Here is an 11,094-nt window from a genome sequence, read left to right on the forward strand (position 1 = left end):
GCAAGTCCCAGCAGGCCGCGCGTCTCGGGCGTGCGCAAACGGACGACGCCTCTGCGGCCTCCCGCGGCCACTCGTGGGTCTCTGCGGACCTGTCACCGCGGCCTGGCTGGTGGCCTAGCTGGAGGCCTGGCTGGCGCCCCCTCTTGGGAACCCTGAGTGGCGAGGCTGGCGCCCGAGGGGAAAGCGAGCTTGGTGCAGCTCTAGCTGAGTCGTGGAGCTGCGAGGGGCCTTGCAGACCTGAGCCAACCCCCTCCTTCCCCAGACCGCCGAGGGGAAAGCTGAGGCACGAGCGGGGCGCCGCAGGATTTGCCCACCTTCCCCGGCGAAGCTTGAGATCCGGGCGCAGGGCTCCCGACTGCAGATCTAGGGCCACACACCCCAAGTTCCAGGCGCGCCGCTTCGACTGGCGCCTTGGTCTGGCCGGGGTAGCACCCAGGGAGGCGGCATGTCCCCTTCCCTCAGGGCAGGCCCTGGCCCCAGCCCCCCCCGCAGTGACTGATTGCCCTCTGTGACGTCAGGCACCCAGCACAGGGCATGGGTACAGGAGAGGGAGGGCCCCAGGGGCGAGGTGCGGGGAGCAGACGGACCTCGCTGGTGCCTGGTACTGATGAAATGGGACTGCAGAGGTACAGAGGTCCTGGTTGCAGCGGGACCAGGGCGGCTGGGAGATGCACCCAACAAGGGCTCAGGGCCGGCCCCAGAAAATGTGGATCTGAGCGGGATATGGAGGCAGGGAGAGGTCACCTTCCCTGTCCCTGAGCTCTAAGGGAGAGCTGAAGTCCTGCCAAAGCAGGCATGGGCAAGGCCAACGGTCCCAGCCCCACACACCCTAGAAACCGGGGGGCCTGGCTGGGTGGCTGGGCCGGCAGCCGCAGGGCTCCAGTGCCCGCCCACTGGGACCTCGGGCCCGGAACACAAATAGGGAAGCAGCACAGGGATCAGACGCCCTGTCCCCATCCTAGCTGCCCCATCTCAATGGGGCGACCTTGAGCACATCCCTTCCCCTCCCGGCCTCAGGGCCCAGTCTGTGAGGACCCGCCATGGGCTGAGAGCATCACATTTGGGTCATTGGTCCTGTCTAGGGCAGATGGAGGCCAGTAGGGGTGGAGGCCCCAGGGTCTGACCGCCTAGCGGGGAGCCTGGCTTCTCCATTTGCTTGTGCGAGGCACCTGACTCTGTGCCTCAGTGGTCACTGGGACTGAGAGCTGTCCCCACCTTTTAGAATAGTTCCGAGGATCACGTGAGCTCATGCGTGCCGTTCCCCAGGAGGAGTCGAGATCAATACGTGTCTGCTGTCATTATGCTATTATTATTCTTCTTCTCAGTGCCTTGCACTGGCCCTGGTACAAATATCTGCTGAGGACAGGGAGAGCAGGTTGGAGGGAAGCGGCTCTCCGCCCAGCCCCCCCACAGCCGTTTACTCCCTGACAGAAACAGCCCCGCTGTGTCTCCAGAGGCTCCTATGAGCCCCCTGGGGACATATGGTTTCCGCCACACAGCCTGATGGGAACGGCAGGGAGCTCACCATCACACCACTCACCCAAGAGAGAAACCAAGGCGTGGACGGGCACTTGCTCCCGAGTCCCCGTGAGTCAGGGTGGACGTGAGGCAGGGCCCAGTTCCTGGCCGGTCCCGGAGCTCAGCCTTCCCTGTGGCCGCCCAGGCCTCCCCATGGAGCCGGCCCTGCCTCTCCAAGCATGTGCCTTCAACCAGGGCACGGACAGAGACCCACGGCAGTGACCGAGCAGCGACTCAACCTGGAGGGGCCTCAGGGTTGTGGGGTCCCGGCACATTCTTTCACGAATGCAGAGCCTAAGGCCCAAGGAGGTCCCGCCCGGAGTCACCCAGCAAGTTAGCTGTAAGGAGAGGCGTGACACAGGTCCTGGAGCTGAGCCGGCACCCCTCTGCCCTCGCTCGGCCGTTCCCCAGCCAGGCGGACCCTGGGGGGCGCAGCCCTGCTGGCCTCTTGCCTCCTGCAGGAAGCCCACCGAGACTGGCCGGCTTGGACAGCTTGAACTGGCTCTGGTTCTCATCCCACGTGTGACCTCAGCTGGCTGGCCCGTGCCCTGTCTCGGTTTCCTTACTCTTCAAACCACGGCGTCCGTCCCCAAGGGTTGCTAAGCGGAGAAATGAGTAATATAAGTAAAACACTTCAAAGGGCTTGGCAAAAAGTCAGGCTGGATAAATGATGCCGTGGTTACTGAAACAGACCAGGGAGAAGCAGGTGCCGCCGCCAGCCCTTAAAGACGCCTCTTCCCACGCCTTCCCCCCTTCCACCCGTCCCTGCACCTGGTGTTAACACCTTTGCTGCACTGGGTGCTGTTCTAGTGAAGAAAGCAGACACGAATTTGCTTCACGAGTCTCGTGATTCATTGAAAATGCTGCCACCTGCTTCTCGAGCCGGCCCTGAGAGAGGGGTGTCAGAGGCCCCGAGCAGCTCCTTGACACAGAGAGGCCCCAGACGGGCTGACGATCAAACCGAGATCCATCCCACGTTTGTTAAAAGCGCACGTAGAGGCAGAGTGGGCGCAGACGCATAAGCGGGGCCACCGCCGGGCGAGGACCGGGCCCCCTCCGCGGCCTCCTGCCCTTGCCCTCCCCCCCAGCTCACACCTCCGACAGACAGAAGGGACACCCTGCTTGGCCCAGGTCACTACGGGAAGGGAGGGCAATGCAGGGGCCGCCCCTGCTCCTTGGGGGCCCCTCTTCCAGCGCTTCTGAAGGTTCGGTTAGGCGGACAGTTCATCTCAGGTCACTGTTGGGGGAGGGTCCTTCCTAGCCTCTCATGGGCGGGGCCCCAGGCAGCGGGGCCCCTCCCCAGCTCCACGCGCAGCCTCGCTGCCCACACCTGTGCCCCGCCCTCCGGAGGTGGGGCGGCTGACCTGTGTCCCTCTGGAGTCCTTCCCCGACCCCGAGCAGGCTCCGAAGTTCCACGGCACAGGAGCCTGACCCGGGAAGCACAGGAGGGGCGGGGTGCCATGGCGCCCGCTGACCCTGCTCCCCTGGTAGGAGCCCCCGCGGGCAGCACCGGCCTTCGGCCCTCCGGGCGGGGCCACAGGCCCTCTGTCCGCAGTCTCTGCAGTCCTCAAGGCCACCATCGGTCCGGAGGGGCTGAGAGGCAGGCAGCACATCCCCTTCCCCTGTCGGGTGGCCTGGCGCTCGTCTTGCTGGAAGCCGGGCCTCGGGAGGACAGTGGCATAATCAGGGCTGCAATGTCAGAGCACCTGGGCCCCCCAGGGACCCTGCTGCGCGCCAGCAAGACGCCAGGGGACGATGGCCAAAGGCCAGGTAGGACCCTGGGGGGACACGGAGCTGCACCCCACCCCATGTCATCTCGGTGTCCTAACCGCTCATGGTGGGATGTGGATGGAGGGGGCAGAGTGCGGGAAGGGCACCCCCAGACCCCTGACTCAGCGGGTTCCAGGGTCAAACCGTGCTCTCCTGTGGGCGCCAGGTCGTAGGTTGTAATTTGGGAGTTCCATTCCTGGGAACCCGAAGATAATCACAAAACATAAAAATAATAAGTGCAAATATCCCGCGACGAGTCCAGTGAGCCCGTGGGCAGAGACTCTGTCGTTCTGGGATCAGCGCCCTCATGACAAGCACGGGCGCCTGTCACTGCTCCACAGGCAGGTCGCTTCACTCTTGGGGTCATTTGTCCTGAATATGTCCGTTGCCCTTTAGGGGGGCACGGAGGTATTGGGAAGTGCAGAGTGGCAGAGCGGGGCTGGGGAGGGCTGGACGGACTCCGTGCTGACCTCGCCTGGCCTGGGGCAGGTGGGGGTGCCGGCGGTTTCTTGGGGCCGGTGCAGGAGAGGCCGGGAGGGAAAGAAGCCAGCGACGCATGGGCAGGGGCTGCTTATTTGGGCCAGAAGAGGCTGGATTGGGGGTGGGGGTCTTGTCTAACCCCTGTGGGGCCAGAGCCATGGGTGAGTATGAATCTGTACCTGAGATGGAGGCCCAGGGCCAAGCCAGGCGAGGCAAGTGGCCACAGCGAGGCTCCACGCCATTATCCCCGTCGTCCCGTTTGACAGACAGGGAAACCGAGGCCTTCACCCAAATGGAAACTGTCACCGAGTGGAGGAGCTGGAACGCACCCCAGGCCCTTCTGGAGGGAGAGCCCGTGGCACAGCGCCTTTCCCGGCTCGCGATCACCTCCCCGGGGCATTGGGGAGGCGGGGTGATGAGGCGAGAGGCCCCCCCCCAGATCCGAACCACACCGATCTCTGCCCCCGGCTGTCACCCTCGCCTGGTGAGTGGCCCCCGCCCCCCCAGATCCGAACCACACAGATCTCTGCCCCCGGCTGTCACCCTCGCCTGGTGAGCTCAGCCCCACCCTCTGGACTTCGCTGCAGACTCCCTCCTTGGAGAAGCCCCCTGTTCCCCAGCTAAGCCAGGGGCCACACCTCTGCTCCCCGAGACCTTGACTGTCACTGCCGCATCATTCCACAGTCTTGTCATCTGTCTCCTGCCCGGCTCCTGCACTAGACACCAGATGTCCTAGGAGGGACCGGGTCCAGCTCATGCCAGGGTCTCCAGTGCATCTCAAGATCTCCTTGACATCCAGGGGTCTCCATGGCATCCTGAGGTCTCCATGGCATCCTGGGGTCTCCATTGCATCCTGGGGTCTCCAGCACAGAGGGGAGCAGCCAGTGGGCTGCAGGATCGGCGTCCCCCACTCTGTAGTACCCTCTGATGCCCCTCACTCAGCAAACCAAAAGGGACGAGCTCAGACCCCCTGAGCCCCTTCCCCACATCTGACCTCGCCCTGGGTCCGCTGAGGCCTCCCTCGAAGTATCTCCACCATGAGGCACACAGTGTGGCTGGGCTCACCTGGGGCCCGGTCTAGAAAGATGTCACCCCGAAAACCCACCGTGCTGGCCACAGGCACACGGTGGCTGGCGGAAGCCGACAGCATGTCCCAGGGCCCCTCGGGGCATTCTCGCCCCAAACTGCAGGTTCCCCTGTCCTTCCTTCACCTCCAAATACAGCTGACAAATTGGTTTACTTCACAGCCAAAGGGAGAGACAAACGAAGGATGATTTCATTGTGGGATCTTTCCAACCACTCAATAATTTAAACCATGCCATGTGAAACCAGGGCCAAAATAACACATGACTCACACCTCGGAGCCTCCGTCTCTCAGACGCGGGTCACTCAGCTAATTCGGGCCAGCTTCGCCATCGCACACCTGGATTCTCCGGGTACCATGGGAAGGGGACAGGCGCTGGCGTGAGGTACCTGTAATGGATTCTCCACGGCAGCCGAGTCTACCCCGTTTTATTCCAGCTGAGTGGTCGCAGACTCGGCAACGTCCGGCCGTCACGGAGGACCATTACAAGGCTGTAACGCGTGGTGGCCCGTTACAAGGGATGGCGTGAAGCAGAACACACGGGCCTGATTCTGGAAGGGACGCCCACCGCACAGGACCAGGCGTCTGGGCTGCTGGTCAAAGAAGCCGTTCTCGGAATTAAAGTTTGTGCTCGCACGGCAGAAACGGACTGGGGATGTCGGGGCGACAGGAGAAGTGGGGAGCAGAGAAGAGCCAGCTCGGAGGTGAGGCCAGGCGCTTGCTGACCGCTTCCTGGAGACCGGGCCCCAGGCTGGAACAGAGAAACGAGAGGAAGAGCTGGGCTGGGCCCCCGGGTGTGCCTCGGATGAGAGGCGGACGAGCCGCCTGGGAGGAGCCGCCATTGGATGAGCGACAATGTACAGCGAACTGGGGGGCGTAGACAGCAGACCCCCGTTCTCCCCCTGCTCCAGACCCCAGGCGTCTGAAACCGAGGCGGCGGCAGGCCGGGCTCTGGGGAAGGGCTGTCCCCCTCTCTCCGGCTTCTGGGGCCTCCCGGCCATCCTCGGCCTGCGACGGCACCGCGCCAGCCTCTGCCAGGGCCTTCGTCTCCGGCCCTTGGATTCAGGACCCGCCCTAACCGAGCAGGACTGTCATCTCCATCTATGAAGACCCTGCTTCCCTGTTCGCGTGTTCCAGGGTTGGGAAGTGAGTGTAATATTTGGGGGTGGGGGGTGGACACAGCTCAACCTGGCATCATCCCTGCCCCAGGGGCCTGGAGGAAAGCTCGGGTGTAGGGGCTCCCAGTGGGAGAGAGGAAAACCGAGGCCCAGAGAAACTGGGTCACCCGGGCCCAGGGCCCCGGCAGGGCCAGAACCCACTGGACTCTGGACTCTCCTAGCCACGTGATCCCAACGTCCCGTGTCCCCACCTGTCGATGACAGCTTGGTGCACGCCCAGCAGGGAGCTCAGAGACAGTCGCTGACAGTGACACCGGCTCTTGTCCTGAGCCTCTGGCCCCTGAGCCTCTGGCCCCGTTGCCAGCAGACCCCCAGGCCGATTGGGGGACGTGGTTCATCACCTCCCAATGCTTTGTGACCCGGCTTTGCCGTGTGGCGGGGAAAGGTCTCTGTCTCAGGGGTGGAAAAGTCCCCGCAAGAGCTACGCTGTCCTGAAGCCGCTCCCATTGGCGGTGACAATCAGGAAGGTGGTCTCGAGCCTCGCCTGTGACTGTGAACCCCGAGCCTTTCCCGCCCCGCCTACCAGCCCCGCCTGGTTTTATGAACGAGGGGCCTCATTAAGTTATTCCCACTGTGGATGAAAAACCTACAAACCCAGGGCCTGACAGTCACCACGCACGGTGCTCTGAGCCCAAAAGTTCCTAAAACTGGTCACGCGGGCCGTCCCGTCCCAGGCCTGCGGCGTCCTTGACAAAGGTCAGTCTTTGGCTTTGAAGTTGTCTGTTGTCTAGTGCATCTAAGGTGACAGACCTTGGAAATGCTGGAGTCATTTTCTTTTGCAGACCCTTCGAAGGCATGACCTCCGCACCAGAGCAGGGGACCGCGGACCCTCTCGTTGTTTTGCCCCCAATGCCATCTCTCTGTGCTGCAAATATTACTACCCTTCACCCGCCGGGGGACAGAAGTGCCGTCTCTCTGTCTGCTTCATCTCCAGTCCCAGAGCTTCCCCGCTTTGCTTCCTCCCGCCCCCTAATCTACCCCCCGCGGATGTCAGGAACCCCGCTACGTCTCCTCCTTCCATTCTAATGGATAAAACAAGCTGCAGAACCGCCATTCTCCAAATCTCAATCCGTGGAGATTCGGCTTCCTGGCGATCGTCATCAGTGTGGGTCAAATAAACTCTTACAAGACTTTTTCTCAGGCGGGACGTTCTTGCGTTGATAACGCTACTATAGGGTTAAGAATTGGGGATCCGGCAAGCGGGGAGAGCCAGGGGGACCCAGCTCATCGCTTCCTGGGACGGCCACGTCCCTCTTTTCTACGGAGGGGGTGATTATAGGCATGCGTCGTCCACCGGGCACTCCAGGTCGCCCACTGGGGTCAGCCCAGCGCCCGTCCCAGGGATCACGTGCTTTGTGGTCAGTCTTCCTATTTTCCACCAGAGGGCAGTGGTGGGCGGGAGCTGCTCCTCTGGATTTGGACTGAGTGTGGGAACCTGGGCCCTGCAGGGAGCTGGCCTCATGCCGCTGTCTAGGGCGGGGGAGGGGCTTGTTCAATGTCCCTGCTCCCTGCACCCCCTAGCCCCCCGCCCAGGGCTCCCGGGGCTTGGAGGGAGACACACATGAGCAGGTGACAACACCCCAAGAATTGAAGATGGGGTGGGGTGGAACCAGAGGTCCAGAACCACCCAGGAGCCGGAGTTTCGGGGGGCTGCAGCCTCATGTGCCCATCCCTGGGCTCGGAAACCTGCTCGTAAACACTTCCATTTAGTAACTCACACCCAAAAGATGGCTTCTATTACCACGCTGACCGCGTTTTTTCTGATTACAAAAATAACCATCTTCTGGTTATAAACGTGACACACCCAGAAAATACAGAAAGAGCACAGCAAACATTTGTCACCCGGCTGCGTCACTGCGATGACCACAGCCAGCATTCTGTGTTCCGTCCAATTTTTTTCCTCTAAAGAGCATTTCCAAAAGCAAAAACAGGCGGCCATCATCCCGATGTTTCGAAATCCCTTCCTTGGGCCTCGGAAAATAGTTGAAAATATTTTCACAGAGTCACCGTGTATTCTGCCACCAGCAACAGTGGTTGTCCGGCACGTTCCTACTGGCCCCTGGGCTGGATGGACACCTCGCAGAGGGCCCGCGGTGAGGACGGCTCCTGCGACCACGTCAGAGCCAAGCTCCTGTGGCCTTGGGGTGTGGCCCAGCCTGCTTTTCATGTGTAAAGCTGCTGATGGAGTCACAGGCCTGTCCCCACCCAGCCCGTCCCCACCCAGCCCGCAGGTCTCGGCCTTTCTTCTTCCTCCAATTAGGTGTCCTCTGGGCTGGAGGAAACTGACCGGCCCGGTGTCTGTTTAACACACCCCGTTTGCTGCCCGGGGATCTGGCCTATCCGCACAGGCTCATTTTCTAGGCGCTTCCGGCTTACCGCGGGTCCCGCCAGCCCCTCGGGGCCACCTCCTCTTCACTGCATCACTCGCCTCCACGCCGGAGAAAGCCTGCCTTGAAAACGGCCCTCTCCGGACTCATGGGGTGGCCTGGCCAGCCCCGTGGGGCCGTGGCTGGGAAGGGAGGCACACTCGGCTTTATTCTTTTTAAGCGAGATTTCTAAAATGACCTTTAAAGGGATAAGACAATGAGTTTAGGTTTAGGGGATTCATTTGTTTTTAAGTGAATTCCGGGCTCTGTACAGTCGGTCCCCGAGGCCAGACGAGTCACACATCTCGTCGTCCACATCGAGGAGGCCTCCCGCTTCCTGGCTGAATCCTGAGCCCATCAAAATTAGGGAGAAGGAGCAGCGTGAGACTGCCTCCTGCGCCCCTCCACAGGTCCAGGTGTGGGGAGCCCAGCGGCACGGAGGTTCCAGCGGCCCGGCAGGTAGACAGGTGCCTGCTCCGCGACCAGCCTCTCTGAACACCACACAGAGACCCTACGCACCTTTGCCGACCCCGGCAGGCCCCCCGCTGGCCCAGCACCCGGCAGGTACTCAGGAGCTGTTTGCTGGACGCCTTGGCCAGGGGCGCACCAGGCCCAGGCCAGAGTAGCCAGCTGTCCTCAGCCCGGCCGTGGGGGAGGCCCCAGCAGCTGTCCAAGGGCCAGCCTTGCTCCTCTCTGACCGTTCCCAGGCATCTCCAAAGCCCCCTGCATGCCAGGTGGAGCCTGGGAGCCCAGCTCCAGCGCCCAGCAAGCCAGCCCACCTGCCCCGGCCCCGCCTCCCTGCGCTCAGAAAGCTAAGCTGACCGGGATGGCCGACACTTCCGATGGATGGCCGATAAGGAGGAGGAAGGAAGGTCAAAGGGAGACTTGGCCCCTTCCTGGTGGGGCGGGCCAGGCGAGGGCGCAGCCAATGACCCCGGCAACTGCTCAGGCCACCTGATTGGAACCTGGAAGGCCGGCCTCACGGGAAACATGCACCGTCCTGCCCCCCCACGGGCTGGGAGCTGTGTGACGGAGATCGTCCCGAGAGACCCTGGGGAGCCTCTCCCGTGCCCTCCCCTGGGGAGTCTGCACCCCAACAGGGTAAGTTCTAGACCCCCGGGCTGGGGCTGCCCGGGGGGTGCTGTTCCCACACTGCGGGCCTGAGCCCTAGGCTCAGGGTCATCTGTCGGGACAGGCGGGGCCCGGGAAGGGTGTGCATGGGGAGTGCACCCCAAAACTGGTCTAGCCAGGGAGCAGCAGGGCAGCGCCACTTCAGGCTGGGGCTCAGGTGGCCAAGGGAGGGCCAGCCTGGTGTCCCTTCTGAGCAAAGGGGTGAGAACTGGCAGTGATGCTGGACATCGTCAGGGGGCAGTTTAAGTGGGAAGATGCCGCCCAAGGGTCGGGGGCCTCGTGGGGCCCAGAGGGCAGCGGCACTGGGGGTTCTGATACTTGCTGAGTGTCTGGGCCCCGCTGAGTGTCTGGGCCCCGCTGAGCCTCCGTTTCCCCGTCCGCAAAGTGAGGGTGTCTTGCTAGGGGCAGTGCCGTGACCCTGGAGAGGGGCAGGAGCCGTGGCCTGGGGCCCGGCCGGTCTGGCCTTCCCTCCCTCTAACGCTACCCCGCCGCCCTGGACGTCTGCCCCCTCCCAGCCCAGCCTCTTGGGGCCAAAGTCCCTGTAGCCCCCGGAACGCCCCCTCCCCTCAGGGCGGGCCTGAGCGTGGGCTTGGGGCAGGGAAGGCCGGTGGGGACAGGGGTGGGGGACCGGCCAGGAGGACAGGCTCTGCCCCAGGGTCCTGGGCCCCTGGCAGCTCTAACCACGGGCGAGGCCACGGTGCTCTGGGCCTCAGAGTCTCCAGGTGCACTGCGGGCTTGGTGGCCCTCCCCGCCGCCCCAGGGTCTGCGGGAACCCTCTCCCCACGTGGTCCCAAGCAGGGTTTGTTCACAAGGTTCTCAGGTGACCCTCAGAGGGGCCTGCTCCCACCCTCCGTTTACAGAGGGGGGCCCCACATCTCCCAAAGACCCGCCTCATGTCCTGTGCTTCAGGGACAGTGAGGACAGCGGGCTCTGCCCCAAGCGGCCTGGTGTGCCTGGGGTGGCACAGACTGGCTTCCGGGCTGACCAAGCCTGGGACGTCGCCCTGGGCAGCGGGGTCCGGGCCTGGCCCGGGTCCCAGGGGCGTGGTGTGCCCTTGCTGTGCTGGCACCTGCAGGTCCTCCCTGCACACACGGGGTGTGTTCTGCCTCACTGGGACTTCTGAAAAACAGGCTTGATTTTTTTTAGAATAGTTTTGATTTACAAAACAGTCGTGAAGGCAGCACAGAGTTCTCGCCCCCACCGGGTCTCCCATGCGGGAAACGTTACGTTCCTACGGCATTTGCCTCACCTAATGGACCAGTATCGATCCGTTATTATTAGATCAAGTCCATAGTTTATTCGGCTTTCCTTTGTTTTGACCTAATGTCCTCTTCCCGCCCCAGGATCCCATCCGGGACGTCCCATGACACCCGGTCGTCACATCTCCACAGGCCGCTCTGGGCTATGACAGCATCTCAGACTTCCCTCGTTTTTGGTGATCTTTTTTTCATTTTAGATGTCTTGGTCAAGTATTTTGTAGACTGTCCCTCAACTGGGATTTGTCTGATGACCTTCTCATGAGTAGAGGGGTTATGGCTCTTGGGAGGAAGACCACAGAGGTGACGTG

This window comes from Pteropus alecto, unplaced genomic scaffold, assembly GCF_000325575.1.
Source record: "Pteropus alecto unplaced genomic scaffold, ASM32557v1 scaffold5, whole genome shotgun sequence".
Classification (NCBI taxonomy): Eukaryota; Metazoa; Chordata; class Mammalia; order Chiroptera; family Pteropodidae; genus Pteropus; species Pteropus alecto.